This window comes from Callithrix jacchus, chromosome 1, assembly GCF_049354715.1.
Source record: "Callithrix jacchus isolate 240 chromosome 1, calJac240_pri, whole genome shotgun sequence".
Taxonomy (NCBI): domain Eukaryota; kingdom Metazoa; phylum Chordata; class Mammalia; order Primates; family Cebidae; genus Callithrix; species Callithrix jacchus.
Genome location: NC_133502.1, coordinates 105,026,340 through 105,041,692, shown reverse-complemented (window position 1 = coordinate 105,041,692; position 15,353 = coordinate 105,026,340). Strand labels below are relative to the sequence as shown.

General features: G+C 37.8%; 1 protein-coding gene and 1 pseudogene across 2 annotated transcripts in view; one reads left to right on the top strand and one right to left on the bottom strand.

The window, feature by feature from the left end:
* GNAQ (G protein subunit alpha q) overlaps positions 1-15,353 on the bottom strand; it is a 333,551-nt gene that overhangs the window by 202,566 nt on the left and 115,632 nt on the right. The window lies entirely within an intron of this gene.
* Positions 3,176-5,817, top strand: LOC118154531 (large subunit GTPase 1 homolog pseudogene; annotated as a pseudogene).

The following is a 15,353-nucleotide window of genomic DNA, read 5'->3' as shown; positions in this document are numbered from 1 at the left end:
ATCAATTTCTAAAACACAAAGGGATATGGGCAGTGGAGTTAATAGAAGTTCACACCTGCTTATGTTTTAAGAATAAGGTTCACAAAATAATTAGTGCTTAAGTCAAATCATTAGCAAGTCTTTTGGGCTGACCCAAATTAAAGCTGGTGTAGCCAAACATTCTCTTAAGTTTCATTGATTCCAGAATGGTGAACCACATCAACATGTTTGAGAACAATGAAGGTGTTATTTCTTGTATAAATTGGTCAGAACAATGTTTATTTAAAACTGCTAGATCCTATATGGGATCAGTTTAAAGAAGACACGAAGAAACACACACAGGAAGGAAATAAAATACAAAATATAATAAATTATACAAAAATGACATCATGACAATAAGAAAATCTCTGGTTTGTCTGTGTTATTCTATCGTTCAACTAAGGAAAACTAATCTCCCCCCTCCCAAAATAACTTTTTGTAATAAAAAAGTTTTCTCTGTGTTCAAAAGTTAAGAATGGCCCTTATTTCAAGTACTCATTCTCTATTACCAAGAAATAAAAATAAGTTAGATGTTTAAGAAAGATGAATCCAAAAGCTGCTCATTCATTGAACATGGAACTTTGAACATCACTGAGTTATCAGATATACTTAAAAGATTCGTAACATTACCATTAATAGGAATTTTTACAATTATCAGTATTGCTATGATAATAACAATTCCTGTTTTTACAACTACAAAACCACTCCTATGAACACTACTATTGTTCTAATAATCTGATTAAAATCAGAGCTGGGCTACCTTTCTAAAAATACAGTCTAACGCTTACTGGATTAGAGGTGCCAGTGGCTGCACTCAGGTGTCTGCATGGTAATTAAGCCACCCAGGTGATTCCACAGCTTACTACTGCTTCAGGCTTAGGGGAAATCTTTTCAGACTCTACAAAATGAAAGAACAAAACTTCAAACTTCCTCTTTTAAAGCATGCACTGAGGATGTAATGTTTTACACTGTCAGAAAACTATATGAGATAACTGCACAGGAACCTGGGGCATTAACTTGCTTATTGTCACCTAAAAGTAGATGATACACTTGGAGATAAGCTGAAGCCTTGAACTGTCAATGCCATTAAATACTGCTTTCATATTCAGAAAAATTCTGTCCAAATAATTATTGAAAGAGTCCTTCAAGAAACATATGCTCTTCATCAAAACTTCCTTTCTAAGCTGGAAGCCATCATCCTCAGCAAACTAACACAGGAACAGAAAACCAACCACTACATGTTCTCACTCATAAGTGGGAGCTGAACAATGAGAACACATGGACATAGGGAGGGGAACATCACACACCAGGGTGTGTCAGGGAGTCAGGGGCAGGGGAGGGAGAGCATTAGGACAAATACCTAATGCATGCGGTGCTTAAATCCTAGATGCCTGGTTGACTGGTGCAGCAAACCACCATGGCACATGTATACCTATGTAACAAACCTGCACATTCTGCACCTGTATCTGGAACTTGAAGTTTAAAAAAGAAACAAAAAAAACTTACTTTCTAAATACCAATGCAATTGACATTACCTGATATGTAATTAGTATCTCCAAAACAACGTAAGATAATAGTCCCAGTTTAATTATTTGAAAATGAAAATATCTTAATCTCTGGAATGAATCTAGAGGAAATTTTACAGCCAAATGTTTGTGAAATGAAGTACATTATTAGTATTCAAAAATGTAAAGTATCACTTTCACCAATTAGATTGGAAAGAACTAAAACACTAATAAAACTGAGTTGGCAAAGATGTGGCAAAAACAGGCAAGTTCAGATCCCACACAGTAATTTGGTTTGAGCTTTGTGGATGGTAATTTAATGATCTTTACCAAAAGCCTGAAAAATGTGTGTATGTTCTGACCTAGCAATTCCATTGCTAGCAGCTTATCCTGCAAGGATGTTCATTATGACACATATGAGAAAACAAGTCAGAAAAAAGTACTTGTGATATATACTTGACAAAAAAAAATAATATTTTTGTGTATAGGTCCATACTCCCTTATTAACTGAAATCCCCAAATTTCCAAGAACTGAAAGACTTTTTTGTAATTAATTTATGGGAAATGTGACTGGCTGCAAAGCTATTTACAATCTTCATTTATTCCACTAACTGCAAATATTAACATATTTTGCTGCTGAAATATTAATGTATTTGATTATACGGTACAACTCCAAACTTCAATATGGGTTTTCTCACATTATCTTTCTACAATCCAAGAAAATTTTTTTTAGAATTCAGAAACAAACTGTCCCAAGGAGTTTTGGATGAGGGATAGTGAACCTACATTTATATGTGCAAAGTTAAATCTCAGTATGTCAATATACCGTAAAATACACAGTGGAATTCTTACATAGTGAGATTACATGTGATTTTTACCTTCTTTTGCTTTTTTATGTTGTCTGAATTTTTACAATAAACACACTTATCTGTATATTTATAAAAATGTTTTCCTATTTGAGAAAAAGAAAAAAGGATCTAGTATTTATGGAAACAAGCTTCTTAATTTCAAGTATTACAGCTATGTTCACATACCAGAGGTGTTTCATAATTCAGTCAAGTTGTTTTTCTGCTGCATAAGCTTTCCAATCACTTTTGTGATCTGTGATCAAGTTTTTCATAGAGTTGTGCATTTCATTATCCCAAGACTGCAGCAGTAATTAAGATGCCTTCCCTGGCTCCTAACAAAGATATGTCCGTGAGAAATGGTCAGAAAACGGACAAATACCCAGCATTGCCAGATACATCACTACATGCACCAACTCAAAAGAGCAGGAAGGGGGGCAAAGAAAGGGAAATAAGGAAAGAAAAAAAAGAAAGAATATATAAGCTTTCCTGTAAAAACTGCCTTGACTGCACATTAAAGAATTAAATAATTTTGTGAAGTATCTTGCCTCTCTAATGAAACTGCAAGTCCCCATAAGCAAAGCACACATCTTACACCTCCTCTGGCCCAAAGAGAAATGAAAAAATACTTGGTGGGATTTTTAAAATTATTTAAGTAGATGTGAAATGTATGGATTAATAAACATAAAGAACAAGTAAAAAGGGTGTACAGTCAAGACAGAGAAATCAAATAGGTGGCTATCAGAGTTAAAAGTTTAAAAGATTCACACGCTGAGAGGCGAAGGTTCTTGCGGTGGTTCTGTTACCATGCGCTGGAGGAGAGCCCCGGGGGGCGGGGGAGTGTCGCTGGGATGGGCCCTTATGCACCAACAGACTCAGCAGAGCCGAAGCCATCGTCACACTGACTCCTGGTTGCACACAAGTGAACTCAATGATGGCTATGATTGGGGTCATCTTAATCTTCAGTCAGTGACTAAACAGAGCTCTCTTGATGACTTCCTTGCTACTGCCGAACTCGTAAGAACAGTTTGTTGCTGAGAAACTCAATATTAAGTTTGTGATGGCTGAGGCTAGAACTTGACTGCTATCTTTTGAGGAGAGCCAGAGAATTAAGAAGCTCCATGAACAAAACAAACAGTTCTCGTGTAATACCAAGGAGACCAAACTGGGACAAAAAAACTAGCCCAGAAGAACTCAAACAGGCAGAGAAAGATAATTTTCTAGAATGGAGACATCAGCTTGTCCGGCTAGAAGAGGAACAAAAGCTGATACTGACTCCATTTGAACGAAATTTGAACTTCTGGCGCCAGCCCTGGAGAGTCATTGAGAGAAGTGATATTGTGGTCCAGACAGTAGATGCTCGAAACCCACTCCTGTTTAGATGTGAGGATTTGGAATATTATGTGAAAGAAATGGATGCCAATAAGGAGAACATCATTCTGATCAACAAGGCAGACTTGCCTACTGCTGAGCAGCAGCGCCTGGGCCACACACTTTGAAAAAGAAGACGTGAAGGTTATTTTCTGGTCAGCTCTGGCCAGAGGCATTCACCTGAACGCTGACTCTGAGGAAGAGGTAAACAGAGATGATAGACAAAGCAACACAATTGAGTTTGAAAACTCCAGTTTCGACAAGGCTGAAATTTCACACAATGAGATCAAACATCTCCCAGCCAGGGACTCTCCTTCACTTAGTGAAAATCCCACTACTGATGAAGAGGACAGTGAGTATGGGCACTGTCAGGAGGAAGAGGAAGATGACTGGCAGACACGTTCAGAAGAAGACAGTCCTGATGAAGAGGACTGTGGCCAGGACTGGAAGGAAAGCTATATGACAGATTCTGAGGCTCCGGGCAGGAACACCCCACAGAAGAGACAGACACACAACTTTAGCCATCTGGTATCAAAGCAGGAGTTACTAGAGCTTTTTAAGGAGCTACATACCGGGAAGAAGGTGAAAGATGGGCAACTTACAGTCGGACTGGTGGGCTACCCTAATGTTGGTAAGAGTTCAACAATCAACACCATCATGGGCAACAAGAAAGTATCTGTGTCTGCCACACCTGGTCACACGAAGCACTTTCAGACACTCTACGTGGAGCCTGGCCTCTGCCTATGTGACTGCCTAGGTTTGGTGATGCCATCTTTTGTGTCCACCAAGGCAGAAATGACTTGCAGCAGAATCCTCCCAATTGATCAGATGGGAGATCTCGTTCCACCTGTATCATTAGTTTGCCAGAATATTCTAAGACATGTTTTAGAAGTTACCTATGGGATGAATATCATAAAGCCTAGAGAGGATGATGATCCCCACCGACCTCCAACATCAGAAGAACTGTTAACAGCTTATGGATATATGCGAGGATTCATGACAGCGCATGGACAGTCAGACCAGCCTCGATCTGCGCACTATATCCTGAAGGACTATGTCAGTGGTAAGCTGCTGTACTGCCATCCTCCCTCCTGGAAGAGATCCTGTAACTTTTCGGATCAACACCAGTGACTCCTAGAGAGCAAAACGAATGGTGATGAAATAAAAATGCAGCCAGGCAGAAATAAAAAAAGCAAAGCAGATTAAAAATATAGTTGATAAAACTTTTTTCCATCAAGAGAATGTGAGAGCTTTGACCAAAGGAGTCCAGGCTGTGATGGGTTACAAGCCCAGGAGCAGGGTATTGACTGCGGCTACTGTGAGCTCTGAGAATGGGGCAGAGATGCCCTGGAAGAAACATGGCAACAGAAATAAAAAAGAAAAAAGTCATAGACTCTATAAGCACCTGGAAATGTGAAGTTGGGCTACAACAGAATGTCATCTGCACTGTGCAGATGGGAAAGAGCAGAAGCCGCTGGTTGCCTATGGAACTGTTCCAAGACACTGGCACTGTAGAAGGGGCCTGCTCTTGTGGAGCACAGCTGCACCCAACAGTCTTCAAGTCAAGACTGAGGGCCTCCTGGAAACACCAGCTCTCACTAGAAGGAGTTATTGGGGAGCCCCAGAAACCTACTCCAGCAGCACCCAGCAGTCTTCATGTCAAGACTGAGGGCCTCCTGGAAACACCAACTCTCACTAAAAGGAGTTATTGAGGAGCCCTAGAAACCTCCTGGCAGAGCAGTGCTTCATGTGCCAACATGGTGAAACTCCAGTGAACCTCCATCTCTACAAAAAATACAAAAAAATTAGCTGGGTGTGGCAGCGTGCACCTGTAATCCTAGCTACTCGGGAGGCTGAGGCAGGAGAATCACTTGAACCTGGGACACAGAGTGACGGGGAAACTGCGGTATTTACTAACTAGCCCATCTTCACTGGTTATTCCACTTATTTAAAGTATGTCCAGAATAAGCAAATGTCTATATAGAGGAAGTAGATTAGCAGTTGCTTAGGTATAGGAGGGAATGGGAAGATTGAGGCCTTTCTTTTGCGGGACATTTTTTGTCCTAAAACTGATTGTAGTGAGGGTCATACAACTCTGAATATGCTTAAGACTATTCATTGGTAAATTACATGGCATGTAAATTATAGTTCAATAACATAGTTACAAAATATAATCAGAAGCATGAAAGCACTACTAATAATGGGTTTTACATCCGTGTCCTCACCAAATCTCTTGTCCAAATGTAAGCCCCCATGTTAGATGTGGGGCCTGGTGGGGGTGATTAGATTATGGGGGAGAGTCCTCATGAATGGTTTGGCTTCATACCCTCTGTGCTGTTCTTGTGATAGTGAGGTCTCGTCATATCTGGTTGCTTCAAAGTGTGTGGCACCTCCCCTCTGTCTCCCTCCTGCCCCAGCCATAGAAGACGTGCCTGCTTCTCCTTAGCCTCTGCCATGATTGTAAGTTTCCTGAGGCCTCCCTAGAAGCAAAAGCTGCCATGCTTCCTATACAATCTGCAGGGCCGTGAGCCAATCAAACCTCTTTTCTTTATTAAAAAAAGTAATAATTTAAAAAAAGATTCATAATAATAGTGTATCATGTGATCAGCTCTCTATTAAATACTGACTCATTCATTCCATAGTATTTACTGAGCTCAACTGTGGGTAAGGGCCTTTGCTAGGTCCTGGGGACACAGCAGTATAACTTGAGCTGGCCAAAGTGGTGGAAAGACAGTTGGAGTAGCCACAAGTAACTCCATTTACTCTTTTGCATAAGAAAATTAAGTACACGTGTCCTAAATGCCAGAGGTGTTTATGGAGTCAAGTATATGAGCTGCCTTTAGGGAATTATAAGACTAACTCTGGGTTGGGCTTCATCCAGCCCCATAAACTTACAAATTGAGTGATTCGGGGCACATATTTTAAACATTTTTCATCTGTAGAATTAAAACACTATTACCTACCTCACATTTTGGAGCATATTAAATGAAAAAGGCCCAGAAGTGGATGGCTGAAGTTACTTGTCTCCCTTTTTCTTCTGTCCCTTTGCCTGTTTTGTTATTCGAATGTCTACCTTCTTCCTTACCTTACAAGCACATACCCTCAAGTCAGGAGAAAAGATCCTTTGACTGTTAGAAAAGTGAAGGCTCTTTTATCTCAGCAGTGACAGAAATCCATAAACCGCTTCAGAAGGGCCCCCACTTTCATCTACATTCTGATGCCTTAGGTCCTACCAGAAACCAGCTGCTGCTCCCAAGAAACCACTGCAGCACCCGATCATGAGAACCTTAGTTTCATTCTTGGATCATAGCCTCTCCTATGTCTTTAAACAATAAACAATTTCTCCTCAAATAATGTGCACTTTCCCAAACGGATATACATTTCTCCTGACCTAACACGTTCTGGGAATAATTCAACAACCATTTAGTAGATGCTATGTTGATGTTACTGTCCCAAAAGTTTTGCACCTATATATTGCCACTAACGCTCACATTGACCATACAAAGTGAATACTATTATCTCCTCACTGTTCCGACAAGGAAGGCACAGCATAGAGAGTTTAGATAATTTGCTTAATGTTGCATGCCCAAAATCCGATTGAAGTATAAGTTCTGGGACCTTCTCTCCAAAAGGTAGCATACTGATGATTTCCTATTTCCTCTGGTGGCAGAGTCAGTTATTTCTAAGAAGCCTCTACTTTGGGTTGCTTCAGCATCAGCTTCTGAAGATAGCAGAATCTCAGGCCCACCCCAGATCCACTGAAATACAAATATGCATTTTAATGAGAGCCTCACATGACTTGTACACATATTCAAGTTCAAGAAGCACTACTCTAGAACACGAAATCACTGTTCTCAATCTCACATTCAGTTAGGAAGACCCAAAGCAGTCACTGGAGTATGTGGCACTTCCGTACATATTAGAAAAATTTACCCACCTCCCCACTTTTTGTGTAGAGTCTGGCAAAAAAAAAAAACTGCTGTAGAGAGAAAAAGGCACCCCCCTTCCTCTGGGCTACCATTCTTCCCCATGGCTGGCAAAAACTGCACAACACTGATGCTGCCCACCCACAGAGCACATGGTATTGGTTATTTTATGCCAAGGATCAAGGTCAACTGAAAGACAGATAAATCTAAAAGTATTTTAATCCCCCACATAGTGAGGTATGTTGACTGCAGTGTTCCATTAATATAATCAAACAGCTACGCAACCTCATCCTGCTGCCATACACCAGCTGCCTGGTAGATGGTAAAATGGCTAAAAGACAGTCAAGAGACCAAAGACTAGAGGCTAGTGCCTTCGAGAATGCATACATAATCACCTAATTAGCTGAACTCTTACCACAGAAGCACTGTCTTTAAGGACTTTTCACCTTCTCACAGAGAGGCCAATGCCGACAACACTCAGTACGGTCTTCTTTTTGTTCAAAACCGTTAGACTTTTTACCACGGAGGAAGTGTGCATATTGACAGAAGCAGATAACCTACCAGCCAATCTAATACTACTGCTAATCTCAGCAGGGATATCACATTTCTTGATATATGCCAGTCCTCTCAGTTACATTTCGGTTTTAACAAATAATACAAAATAATACAAAACAAAAAGAAAAACAAAAAAAAACCTGCATACGCATCTTACAAAGTGGTGACATCAACTTAAAGGTATCTTCTTAACAAATTCACTTTATGAAATGTAAAATAAGGAAAATAAATGTGTTAAAAGTATAAATTTATATGGGACTAGCCAAAATGAGTAACTGTAGCTATTAATAAAGAGCTTTTTTTTCTTCTCTCTTGAAAGGAAAAGCATCATAATATAACATAAAATGACACAAAAAGTCATTATTTTTTAGAGCACATTTCTTGCTGATATTTCACGTCCGGATATAAACGCTTGTACTAATGAAAATCATGAGTAGGTTAACAACATACTATTTAAAAACATAATTGCATAGCAGGTGGAAGTAATTTAGGGTAAAACAATATAATAAAGAATAAGACTACAATTTCTTAGGAGCAACAAGATTTTTAGGTTTTGATACAAGTTATTAAGATGAACAAAACTGCTGCTTTGCTAAATACTAAGTAAGCACTACTCTAAATTTCTAAAATAGCAAAAACTAAATACAGCACTGAGAAGATTTCTCTAGTGGCGTAAAAATGAGAAGGAAAGATGCCAGCATTTCTCATATTCTCCCCGACTTCCATTCAGGCATTCACTTTCCCTTAGTTCCAGCAAATATTCTGCCTCTCTAATTGAAAACAGACGCATTGTTTTAAAATTAAGAAAGGAAAACCATACATTACTTGGTTTAAAAGAACAAGGAAGGTATTCATCTGATGCTTTGCCAGGAGTTAACCAAGAACAGCACAATGACCAGCTTCACAACTTCCTAATAAAATGCATTAAACTATGCCACATGTGTTTTATATGGTGGCTGTCAGTTCCTGGCCATTCTACGCAGGTTAGTCTAAGCAGCTGAGAGCAGTTCAGAGACAGGCTGCTAAAGCAGAGTTCGCTCACGTGTTTGGACTGATCAGTAATGTTCCTTAGAGTGCTTTTTTTTTTTAATCAGCCATATCAGTTTCTGTTGACTACAATACAGGAGGTACTTAGCAAACATTTTTTATTATCTCAATTTAACAATGGACAATACTTTCAACTTGTCCGGACTATATAATTCTCAAAACACAATGGGAAATCGGCATTAGAATCACCACTATTTTACAAATAAGAAAACTGGAATTCAGAGACATTAACTTGTTCAATATCACACAACAGTTTTGCTGTACAGTATGTTTCAAACCAAGCTATGTATGACTCCAGTCGTTGTGTTCTTGTGTGTACACCACACAGTACACAAAAACCCATTACAGTCAACAAATGTTCATTTGTTCATTCATTCAACAGAGTAGAACCGTAAGTCGAATGCTGGACTAGGTTTAAGTAATTAAGGCCCAATGTCTTCCCTCAAGTGTTAATTTTTTTCCTTTCATCCAATTTTAAACAATGTGAATTAGCTAAAGATGAACTAAGCAGTGGATGTGGAAGCTGTGCATGAGCTGAAGATGAGCCGAGCTAGGTTACTTTGAGATGAGATGAAAAACAATGCAGATAAGTCATAAAGCATAATCTGGGGGAACATTATCCAAACATAGTCACTGCATGTGTACAATATAGAGATAATGCTGGGCTTCCATCAGTTTTATTCCCACATATACATACAATGTAGTGTCCAAAGGTCACTGCTGGCATACATGAGTGTGTGTTTACATGTGTGTATGTGGATACATATGTCTACAGTTCCACCTGTGCTTAATGCTCCTAATTTTACTATAGTGAACTGCTTCCCATTATCTGTATTAGGCACAAATGAGTAACCATATAGCATACCAGGATTAAAATATTATGTTAATAAAAGGGCAAAATCAGCTTTCATTATCTTCTGATGTAACATTAGCTCTCATGTTGAGCTACATGAATTGGTCTCCTTCCAGTAGCTTGAGATCACAAAACATAAAAAAGAAAACCCAAGTAAGCTTCTTAAATCTAAATGCTATAGATGGTGAAGATATGAAAGTGGAAGGGATTCTGATGCAAAATCCGGTGCTGCAGAGCCGCACTGGCCCAAAAAGTGATTAGTGAAAGGGGAATTTGGTAGAACTCCATTGCATTGTGTCCAGCTCCAACTCTTGTTAGAGGAAATGATTAAAGTGAGAAAGAAAATAACTGAATAATAATAAAGCCACCATCCCCATTCATAAATGAGGACACTGATCTAAAAAAGGAAACTATATTATCAAAGTAGGAAAAATAAAAGTCCTTTTATTGAGCTATGCAGTTAATACAGTATGGATAAGGAAATAAACTGAAGCCTCAAGAAAAAGGAAGATGTTTGCATTAGAGAGAACAATTAATACACTTGGATTAACCCTAGGAAATCTACCTGCCAGTTAAAGAAATGCTCTTCCTTAAAAATACACAGGAATAGATTCATCTCTTGTGCAATCCCAAAGAAGAAAATCAACACTGAGTGAATTCTACTGCTGCCCAATATTAAAACACTGCAAAAATTAGTTATTAATAGAGCACAGTACTGTCAAAAGATATACAAAATAGACCAATGGAACAGAATGGAGAGTCCAGAAACAAACTCATACATACACATTCACTTGATTTGTGACAAAAGTGGCACTACATAGCCCTGGGTAAAGAATGGTCATTTCGATAAATGAATTGGGTTTTGATCAGATATCCAGATCAAAACCATAAAAACTTGACCTTGCCAGGCATAGTGGCTCATGTCTGTAATCCCAGCACTTTGGGAGGCCAAAGTGGGTGGATCACAAGGTCAGGAGAGTTCAAGATCAGCCTGACCAATATGGTAAAACTCCATCTCTACTAAAAATACAAAAATTAGCCGAGTGTGGTGACACACGCCTGTAGCCCCAGCTACTTGGGAGACTAAGGCAGGAGAATCGCTTGAACCTGGGAGGTGGAGCGTGCAGTGAGCCAAGATTGTGCCATTGCACTCCAATCTGGATGACGAGTGAGACTCCATCAAAAAAACAAAACAAAACAAAAAACTTAATCTTGACCTCATACCATACTCTATAATCCACCTGAAATGGATTTTAGATCTGAATGTAAAATGCAAAATAAAGAACTTGGAAGAAAATCCAGCAAATTATCTACATGACCTTAAGTAGGCAAAGATTACTTTAAAAGAACATAAAAAAGCAATTATTAGAAGAGGAAAAAATTATAAATAGGGCTATCTTACAATTGAGAACTTTCACTGAAAGAACCATTAAGAAAATAAAAAGCCACAAAGTAGACATTTGTAATCCATTTACTCAACAAAGATGTATGCCCTTAATATAAAAGGAACTCCTACAAATCAATGAAAAATCAAACAAGCCAAGAGAAAAAAGGTAAAAAATTAATGTATTTTATGAGAGAGATAACCAATAGCCAGTAAACATATTTTAAAAAGTGCTCAGGATGCTTAGTTATCAAAGAAATGCAAACTCAAAAACAATGTTATAACACTATCCGGTCATTAGAACAGCTAAACTAAAAAGATTGGGTGAAGTGGGGCATACCTGTAATCCCAACTGCAGTGGGAGGACTGCCTGAGCCCAGGAGTTCACGACCAGTCTGGTCAACAGAGCTGAGACCCAGTCTCAAAAACAAAGTAAAACTAATAATACCACCCAGGAGAACAACTAAAATAAAAAGAATAATACCAAGTGTTGTTGTCAAGGATGTGGAGCAACTAGAACTCTCACAGACAGCTTGTGGGAATATAAACTGGTACAGTCACTCTGGAAAACCCTTTGGCAGTATCTAGGTACTAAAACTGTTTATATGCCTACTTTCTGACTTAGGAATTCCAAATGTCAGATACATACTCCAAAGAAATGCATACTTATGTTCACCAAAGACAGGTACAGAAATGTTTACATTAGCACTATTTTTACCAGCCAGAAATGTCCAATTTTATAACAGGATATAATCTGTGTGTGTGTATGTGTGTGTTTGTAAAACAAATGATAGCATATTTGTTAAAAAAAAAAAAAAAGTTATACAACTGTACTATCCAGTACAGTAACTATTGGTCATATGTAAATTAATAAGATTAAATAAAAGTAAAAATTTAGTTCCTCAGTTATACTAGCCACCTTTCACAGCTCAATAGTCACATGTAGCCAGTGGCTACTGTACTGAACAGAAACAACCGAAAGCATTTTAATCAGCACAGAAGGTTCTATAGGGCATTGCTATTACACAGCAATGAGAATTAAAAAAAAAAATTACAAGTTAGCAACGTGGGTGAATTCCACAAACAAACACAATGTTGAGTGAAATAAACCAGAGACAAAGGAGTATATATTTTATATGCCTCCATTCATACCAAGATCAAACACTAACAAAACTAATCTGTTACTAGAAGTCAGGAGGATGATGGTCTTCTTTCAGAACTTGGGAGTATTGATGGAAAGGGAGCATGAAGAGTCTTCCAAGATTATGGTTGTATTGATCCAGATCAAAAAATCTAGATATACATGTACTGACTACGGAAAAACACATGCGACTCAATACTAATGATGTGTGCACTCTTCTGTATTTTTTTAAAAATCTTTTTATTACCAAAAAAGAAAAAAAAATTAGTCTCGGTCTACTGCTGAAGGCTTTCTTTGTTTCAGACTCCTCCTCTGATGAAAATGCAGTTAGCTTTACATCCTCACTAGGCAATATGGCATGTCTAGAGATTATGAATTAATTTTAGCCAACAAAACAAAGAATTTTAAAAATCATATTCATCTGCTATTTTTACATGGCCATCATGGATATAAAATGAATAAAGAACTGCAAAAGATGAAGAGAGGAGAAGAAAATGTGGCTATGAAGTATTTGTAAGATATTAAAAGAGAAAAGAAATTATAGAAAAGGATTTTGAAAGTTGATATAGTTAACCAGAGACTCCATGGTGATTCAACTCCCAAGATCCTGGAGAGAAAGGAGAAGCAGCAGTAAACCAATCTTAGAAAAAGAGGTGACTGACTCATCAGATTGGCCATGAAAAGTCCATAGATTCATTCAGACTGTTAAGACAAGAAAACACTCAAAGATTCATAGAAGCAGGAGTAGAAAGTTTCCCTATAAAAAAGCACAGGCTGTTTTGGTACCCTGTGGCCAAGAAACCAATTAAAATCACTGTTACCCACAAAAACCTTCATCTGATATCAAACTTTTGAAGACTTAAAAAAATCAACATAGATGTAATTGCTGCAATCACTTATGGGATTTAGATACAAAGAAAAAAAACTCTATTGGGCTGGAAACCCTTGACAAAGCAAATCTGTTGTTTATTGTCTTTTTAAAATTTTTTCACAGGTGCTATAGAATGGAGAAAGTTCAAGTAAGGCAGAAGCTTCAAATTGTAAGAAAATAATTTTAATAACAACTTCATCTCTTTTTAAGTTTTAGAATTAGAAAATCGACATGAAGAAAAATAGTGTTGAAAAGAATTTTAGAGGTCGTCTACTACATTCCTAGCTTTATTTTAGCAAAAGTGCTTTTCACATGTTAATAATACATTCTATTTTGAACACGGCCAGATAAGGAGATTTCTCAACCTCTTTTGGTATCTCATTTCAATGGCTGTCATTCTAAGTGACTCTGAGGTTTTCCTTAAATACCTCCTAAATCTGGTCACACTGCTTTTTTCTGTTTGATTTATTCTTTAAAAAGATGGAAGGTTAGTAGTATTCATTCTCTACGTAATGACAATTCCTCTTATAACTTCCAAACTTTCAAAAACCATTCAGAAGACATTTTCACGTACATTATCTATTTAACCCTTGAAATAACCTTATTATTTGTCCATTCTACAGATGGGGAAATTCAGGCTTAGAGTTAAAACAACTGAAGGTGGCGGGAGATAATCCCAAGGTTATTATATTCAATCCTTAGGCTCAAATTCAGCTAGCTACTTCATATATAACTAAATTACTAACCCCTTAAATTCCTTCCACTCCAGAGTAAGAAATTTTATTTTAGCAAAGACTTTGTAAATGCTAATTAAAATCAGAAGGCTTGCTCCTATGGAGAATCCATGTGTCATTTTTTTTTCACACTGACTGTATTTTTACAGTGAAGATTTGTAATTTGTGCCACCATCATTCCCCTTCTACCAACTGTACCCAGATTTCCCTCAGAGACTGTCAATCATATTGCTGAGCCTTCCCCGTCCAAAGAGCTAGCACAATGAGAAATCAGACAAGCTAATGGAAAAAAGGTAAAAAAAAATTAATGTATTTTACAAGAAATAACCAACAGCCAGTAAACATACAAAAAAGTGTTCAGAATGTTTAGTTATCAAAGAAATGCAAATTCAAACAACGATGTGCTCCAAACAAGCACTTTTTTCCAGAAATCTGAACCTTGGATGGGTTAGATTAGACAGAAGATTAAAATGGTCAGAGTTTATCCATTTCACAGATGAGTTCCCTGGGCCTGCCCTAGTTTCCAAGAGCCCATCCTTCAACTTTTACTCCTTTCTCTCAGTGAGTCTATTTTCAGATAAATTCATTTTCTACTTGTTAGCCAGTGTTGGTTTCTGTTGCCTGCAAGCAGAGAACCCTGATTGATAAAGCTCTTCAGAGGGGTAGATAAGAACATATATATTTATTAGTTCTGCCTCTATTATGTATTTATTATATAGGTAGGAAATATTAAAATGAAATCAGCCTTTTGGCATTTTGTAAACTAAGAAAATTCACTCATGTTGAATAAAGTAGTAATGTTTTATTCCTTGATCAAGGGCAACAGTTCTCCAGAAACTTGGCTGTATTTTTCTTCCGGAAAATGAAAAATGGCTTCTGGGACCTTGGATTTTTTTCAGGAAGTACAGAAAATTCAGAAAGTGTCAAATGTGTTTAACGAGGTTCTTTCCTGTGACAAGTTCTTTCTTAGAATTTCTCAGAGAAGACAAAAGGCACTGTAGCAATACATCCTCTCATATCCTCTCCACACTAGGCAAAAGGAAAACACAGGTGTCAGACCTCAAAATACCTGGCTAGTTAGTCACAGACAGCTGCAGCCAAGG